This window comes from Lolium perenne, chromosome 2 (genome assembly GCF_019359855.2).
Source record: "Lolium perenne isolate Kyuss_39 chromosome 2, Kyuss_2.0, whole genome shotgun sequence".
Classification (NCBI taxonomy): domain Eukaryota; kingdom Viridiplantae; phylum Streptophyta; class Magnoliopsida; order Poales; family Poaceae; genus Lolium; species Lolium perenne.
In genome coordinates, this window is record NC_067245.2 from 46,630,637 (window position 1) to 46,637,358 (window position 6,722).

Here is a 6,722-nt window from a genome sequence, read left to right on the forward strand (position 1 = left end):
GGTTCGAAAATCTCCCGTGGCGTATCTTCTCGAAGATGTCATCGGTGCACACGCCCTACGACATCTTCGGAAGTTGCTCCTCGGGAAAATTTTCCTGCAAGCCCGTGAAAGACTCCATCTCCTCTAACAGTGTTGGGTAAAGGGTTCGAAAATCTCCCGTGGCGCAGCTTCTCGAAGATGTCATCGGTGCACACGCCCTACGACATCTTCGGAAGTTGCTACTCGGGAAAATTTTCCTGCAAGCCCGTGAAAGACTCCATCTCCTCTAACAGTGTTGGGTAAAGGGTTCGAAAATCTCCCGTGGCGCAGCTTCTCAAAGATGTCGTCGGTGCACACGCCCTACGACATGGTCGGGAAGAACTTGTGGGAAGCGGGGGCGGGAAGACAGGAGGCGGGAAGATAGATGAGGGAAGAAATTGAAATTTTCTGAATTTTTTGATATATTATTTCTATTTTTAACATTTTAAAATGAATTAGTTTTATTTTTCTGAATTTTTTGATATATTATTTATATTTTTAAGATTTTGAAATGAATTATTTGTATTTTTAAGATTTTGAAATGAATTAGTTTTATTTTTCTGAATTTTTTGATATATTATTTATATTTTTAAGATTTTGAAATGAATTATTTTTATTTTTCTGACTTTTTTGATATATTATTTGTATTTTTAAGATTTTGAAATGAATTAGTTTTATTTTTCCGATTTTTTGATATATTATTTGTATTTTTAAGATTTTGAAATGAATTAGTTTTATTTTTCTGATTTTTTTGATATATTATTTGTATTTTTAAGATTTTGAAATGAATTAGTTTTATTTTTCTAATTTTTTTGATATATTATTTGTATTTTTAAAATTTTGAAATGAATTAGTTTTATTTTTCTGCATTTTTTATATATTATTTGTATTTTTAAGATTTTGAAATGAATTAGTTTTATTTTTGTGAATTTATTGATATATTATTTCCATTTTTAAGATTTTAAAATCAAAAGTATTTGGAAAAACACCTTTAGTCGCGGTTGGGCTCGCCAACCGCGACTAAAGGGTCTTTCCGCGGGAACCAAAATTCCGGCGAAAAAACCCTTTCGTCGCGGTTGGTCTGGCCAACCGCCACTAAAGGTACCCCTTTAGTCGCGGTTGGTGACTATATACCGCGCGGAACGGCCGCACCGAACACTTCGCCATTCGTTTCGTCTTCATCCGCGCGCTTGAGGAGGATCGTCGCCACGCCGCCTGGAGAATCGCCACACACGCCGCCGGAGCGCGCCGCGCCACCGTTCGTCTCCGCGCCGCCCTTCTCCGCCTTGCGCCCCTCTTCCTTCTCCGCCCTGCCTCTCCGCGCGCTCTGGCCGGGGCCGCCGCGCGCCTGTGGCGCTCGCGCGCGCTCTCTCGAGGCCGGTTCGCGGCGGCGCCCCTTCTCCGCCTGCGCCGCCGCTCCGCACGCTCGCCGGCCGCTGCGCCGTTCCGCCTGCGCCGCCCGCGCGCGTGTCTCCACGCCGCGTCGTTCGCCATGCATGATGGCCGGGGCGGCGGCGCCGGCGCTGCCCGCGCGCGTGTAGTGTAACAGAGAGAGAGGGCGCCGCGCGCGCTGGGATCAGAGAGAGAGATCAGAGAGGAGGGCCGCCAGCGGCCGATTTTTTTTAACTAATTAAAATTGTAACTTAAATAAATTGTAAATTTACGGAAATTCAATTCGGCACATGGGAGCATATGCTCCTGCCACCGAAAAAATATTTTGAAATGTTCAAAAAATTCGAACAAAAAATTTCTCGCTTACGTATCAACATGTGCGCACATCAAGTCTTGCGAAAAACCAACATTTCTTGTGACTTATATGAAAAAGATAAACAAAACGTCCCGCTAGAGGTCGTTGGGCCACCGCGTCAGTAGCCGCTGCCGCAACGCCTCGTCGGAGGCATCCTCGGTCTTTTTTGTTTTTTTAATTAACTAATTAAAGTGTAAATTTGTAACTAATTAAGTTGTTTTTTTACTAATTAAAGTGTAAATTTGTAACTAATTAATTAAAGTGTAAATCTATATCTATATCTATACTAATAATAAAGCAAAAAACAAAAAAAACAGAACCTTTAATCGCCGCCGACGCGCTCAACAACGTCCTCCTCCGCCTCCCTCTCTGTGACGCTTAGTCCAGAAGCTCGCTTCCGACCAATTCAAGAGGAACAAGCAGGATTTTTGATGAGGGAAGTCCTCCATCCTAAAGGAGAACACTATCACGAGGACGTAGAACTTCTGATACCGTAAATTATGTATGGAAACTTGTTCGAAATTGTATATGGTCATCCGAGATTGAATATATATTGTATATTCCTCTTGAATTCTTCTTGGTTCTAATTTCAAACTTGTTTGAAATTGTACATTCATATGCATGCATATAGTAGCGTAGAATATGTGAAACTCCTTCAAAATTAAAATAAAACACAAAATAAAATATAAAAGAAATAAAATAATACAAATTAAAAAGAAACCAGATTTAGAGGGGGCTAAAACTCTAAACCTGCGGAGGCCTTTAGTCGCGGTTGGCCAGGAGAACCGCGATTAAAGGTCCTCCGCCCCGACGGTCGCCGCGCGCCCACGTGGACGTACCTTTAGTCACGGTTCGTAAGCAACCACGACTAAAAGAGGGGGCCTTTAGTCGTGCTTAATTGGTCCCGGTTGCGCAACCGCGACTAATGGCAGTTGCGAACCGGGACTAAAACCCCTTTTTTCTACCAGTGCGTTGACCTACCTGAGGGATCACCTTGATGAGGCTGATTCGATCCATGTCATCGTGTAAAGGGAAAAAGCTGCTTCCCAGGCTATCGGCGTTCCCTGGCCCTGGGCTGTCCCTTTTATGATGATGTTCAGTGAAACTTCAGTGTTTGTCACTACCTTTTGGTGCTTAGAGAAGGATGTTTTAGTGGTGTTTTTTCCCACTAGATTTTGCTGAGGCTTTAGGCCTGTAGGTTGAATAGCAGTTTCTGATTGTAGCTTGGGGTGTGCGTTTTGGTCCAGACTGAAAAAGACTGTATGGTTTCGTTTCTGTTTGAAATGGAACCGGGGAGGCTCTCCCTGTGAATCTAAAAAAAAAAAACTATAACCTTGTATGATCATCTGATAGGTTTTGCTGTTGGCGCGGGTTGGCAAAATGTAGTTGCATATGTTAACATCACAGCATATTAGTGACGGGTATCCCTCTTGGAGCGATCCTTGGTTATGGTCTTGGAATGACTGTTGTAGTAAATCAGTTACTCCTAGACTCAGTAACGTTTGCCTCTTGGCTCTAGTAGATGCCAGACATCCTGAAACAACACTGAAAATACTACTACAACTAGAATAATATAATGGACTACAAGTCCAGAAACCCCATTGGCCTGATGCTCATTTTTCTACCATCTAGTTTAATGCTTCATGTGGTCACCGAAATCAGAATCAGTAACTGACAAGATATTATTTATCATACAGTGGAACCCATTTCGTTCAACATTGTTAGATTGTACATATTGTATTTACAATAGAACTATATTATAATTGTATCCAAATCCTAGGCCTCTGACCTATTATATAAACACCGGAACCCCACGTCATTATACGTGTGAGGCTTCCCCAAAACCCTTCTATATGGTATCAGACTAATCTCGGTCCTACCCTAGCCGCCGCCGCCCCCTCCCCAACCCTAGCCGCCACCGCCTCTTCGGCCGCCGCCGTCCTAGGTCGGGCCTCCGCCAACCCTAGCCCCACTCCACCTTCCGCTGCCATGGTGCTCCCCGTCCTCACCGACGGGACCTCCGCCGCCCCTGCGGCTGCTGCGGTCGCCACCCTCACCACCACTGGCGGCGCCCCACGTCACGCCGGCCCCGTCATCCTCTCCTTCGCCGCCGGGAACTACTCCAAGTGGTGCATCTACATGCGAGCTTCTCTCGGCCGCTCCGGCTACCTCGGCCACGTCGACGGCACCGTCGCCGCCGCCCCCACCAACGCCGAGTGGGCCACCGCCGACTACACCGTCCTCAACCACCTCCACGCCGCCATCGACAAAGACGTCGCGGACATGATCCTTGCGGGGGATCAGACCGTGCGTCGGCTGTGGCTCGCGGCACGAGACTTCTTCACTACGAACAAGGCGAACAAAGCCATCTACCTCAACAATCAGAATCACTGACAAGATATTATTTATCATACAATGGAACCCGTTTCGTTCAACATTGTTAGATTGCACATATTGTATTTACAGTAGGACTGTATTGTAATTGTACCCAAACCCTAGGCCTCTGGCCTATTATATAAACACCGGAACCCCACGTCATTATACGTGCGAGGCTTCCTCCAAAACCCTTCTACAAACATTAATATGAAAAGGAACCTGGATCATTGTGACGCATACCATACATTCAAGCTGCATCACATTTGTATCATTCAACCTTAGAAGTATCAACCGACATTCACTATCACTAGGATCAAAGCAAACCATACGCAGAGGACAGAACACCTTAACGTCAACTGAGTGTTTAAACATATTTGAAGTTGTAGTTCACAGATATAAGCACTAAATGATAAAAAAACATGCAATAAAATGATTAGTCTACGTCCTTCTCCTCATAGCAGACTTGACAGCACACAAGATCCTGAAGTAATCAAAGAATAAAGCTGAGTGCTTGCCCTCCAAGCCATCACGGTTGTACCGGTTGCTGCCTGTAAGATTGTTACATGGGCTGCCCCCAATCACCAAATCAAAGCCACCAAATCTATCAATGAATGAAGAAATCATATCATCGGTGACAGATTGCACATCGGCAATTTCAATCAGCCTGCCAGTTTGTGTTTGATCCCACCAACCCCTTAAAATCCTCCTGTTAACTTCACCTATCTCAACAGAAATAACTGTTCTCATGCGGATCCCGAGCCTATGCAGAGCAACCTCTCCTCCTCCAATGCCAGTGAATAAGGACAGTACATTTATGCCATTAGGAAACATGTCCTTCAGCACTGACAAGTGCCAAGCAACGGAATCCACTTGGAATGAATTTCCCAGAGATTTATACCTCTCTGTCTTGCTGCAGCACTGACTCCGAGGAAAGCTTTCCTACATATTTACAACGAGTGAAGAGGTAGTTGCCGCAGTTGCTGATCTCTCGCCTCTCCTGGCCATCTCTATCTTGTTGAATAGTGTTCAACCAGTACTATCAGGTAATCATTTCTTCAGCTTTTTGACTGAATGCCGACAATCATTTGATTTGGTTTATTTTTCATGAAACACAAACTATTTTCCTTCTATGTCAATAAAGATAGTTCACTGAAACTATAACCTTGTTTGATCATCTGGTAGGTGTTGCTGTTGGGGCGGGTTGGCAAAGTGTAGTTGCGTATGTTAACATCACAACATATTACTTGATTGGTATCCCTCTTGGAGCGATCCTAGGTTATGTTCTGGGATATCATGTGAAGGTAAGATGACACTGTTGTGGTAAATCAATTACTGAACTCAGCAGCGTTTGCCTCTTGGCTCTAAGTTGTCATAACTCTCCTTGGTTGCTACTATAGGGCGTTTGGGTTCGCATGCTGCTCGGAACACTGGTTCAAACAATTGTACTTCTGTTCATAACAATTCGGACTGACTGGGATAAACAGGTAAGCTTTGCCAACTGTCCAATCACATTACTGTACTCAAACATTATTACCCACAGTCTTCATATGACTTATCTATGGAAACAAAAGTTCATTACATAAATATATATTGAGTGCTAGATTAGTGTAGAAGATATACTGAACAATGGTTTTTAATCTAATTTTCAGGTAGAGGTTACTCGGCAGAGATTGAATAAATGGTTCATCGATGGGAACAGAGAAAAGGCAGTTTCCAGTGGAAGTCCATGAGGTTAAAAAAATTGGGTACAAGCAATGAATCGCCACGCCATCAAAGTAGAACTTGTATACTCTCCTTGATCGGGTTCACAACCTTTCAGAGGATAAAATACACTTGTCTCAACATGTTAAGATTTTTTTCGCGAAAACGCAAAAGACTTGCGTTTCGATGCATTGATAGATAGGGAAAAGGTTATATGTACAAGTTCACGAAGGGACCAACACCCCGCACTACAATTCAACATGTTAAGATTGAATTTGCAGAACAGGGGTTATTCCTCAAGATCGAGCGAACAATGTGATCACAGTGATGCAAGCCCAGTAGAAGACCCACTTGATTTTCAGCAATCTCCGCCACTAACCTCGGCATGTAAAAATAGCTGTGACCTAGTGGCATAAGTGTGGTTCTGTTTTGATTAATTCTGGTTCTGGTGATTTTGGACTTTGGGCTTATCGTCCATCTATCATGTTGGTTGCACAGACCAATAAGTTTTGGTGGAAGTACTATTGCTCGCAGGTGGAGATGAATCTGCCCCAGCATACAGACAAGTGGAATTACGATATAGTATCTCGGCAATGTGCTGGGGAAAACATGATTGAGAGGGTAGACTGACTGAGCACACGGAAACTGATTGGAAGCAATGAGACACGAACCGAGATGGAACCCGCCGGCGATGGTGAGTCCCCATGCCTCCGACAGATCCGTGGCCGGTCGCCTGCCCGCCGGGTGCCATCGGACCGCCGGCTGCAATGTCATCCTCTATTCCTCTGTCATCTCCCTCAGGCCTTGTTTACTTCTAGGGTATTTATGGGGATGGGAGGGGATTATTTCGTATCCCGGAAAATCCCCACTAGTCCGTTTA

General features: G+C 44.4%; 1 long non-coding RNA gene across 1 annotated transcript; it reads left to right on the top strand.

The window, feature by feature from the left end:
* Window positions 1-4,911: 4,911 nt before the first annotated feature.
* Window positions 4,912-6,220, top strand: LOC127332004 (uncharacterized). Its single transcript, XR_007870147.2, has 4 exons — window positions 4,912-5,184; window positions 5,324-5,442; window positions 5,539-5,625; window positions 5,791-6,220. It is a non-coding gene; the product is annotated as an uncharacterized lncRNA (long non-coding RNA).
* Window positions 6,221-6,722: the final 502 nt, after the last annotated feature.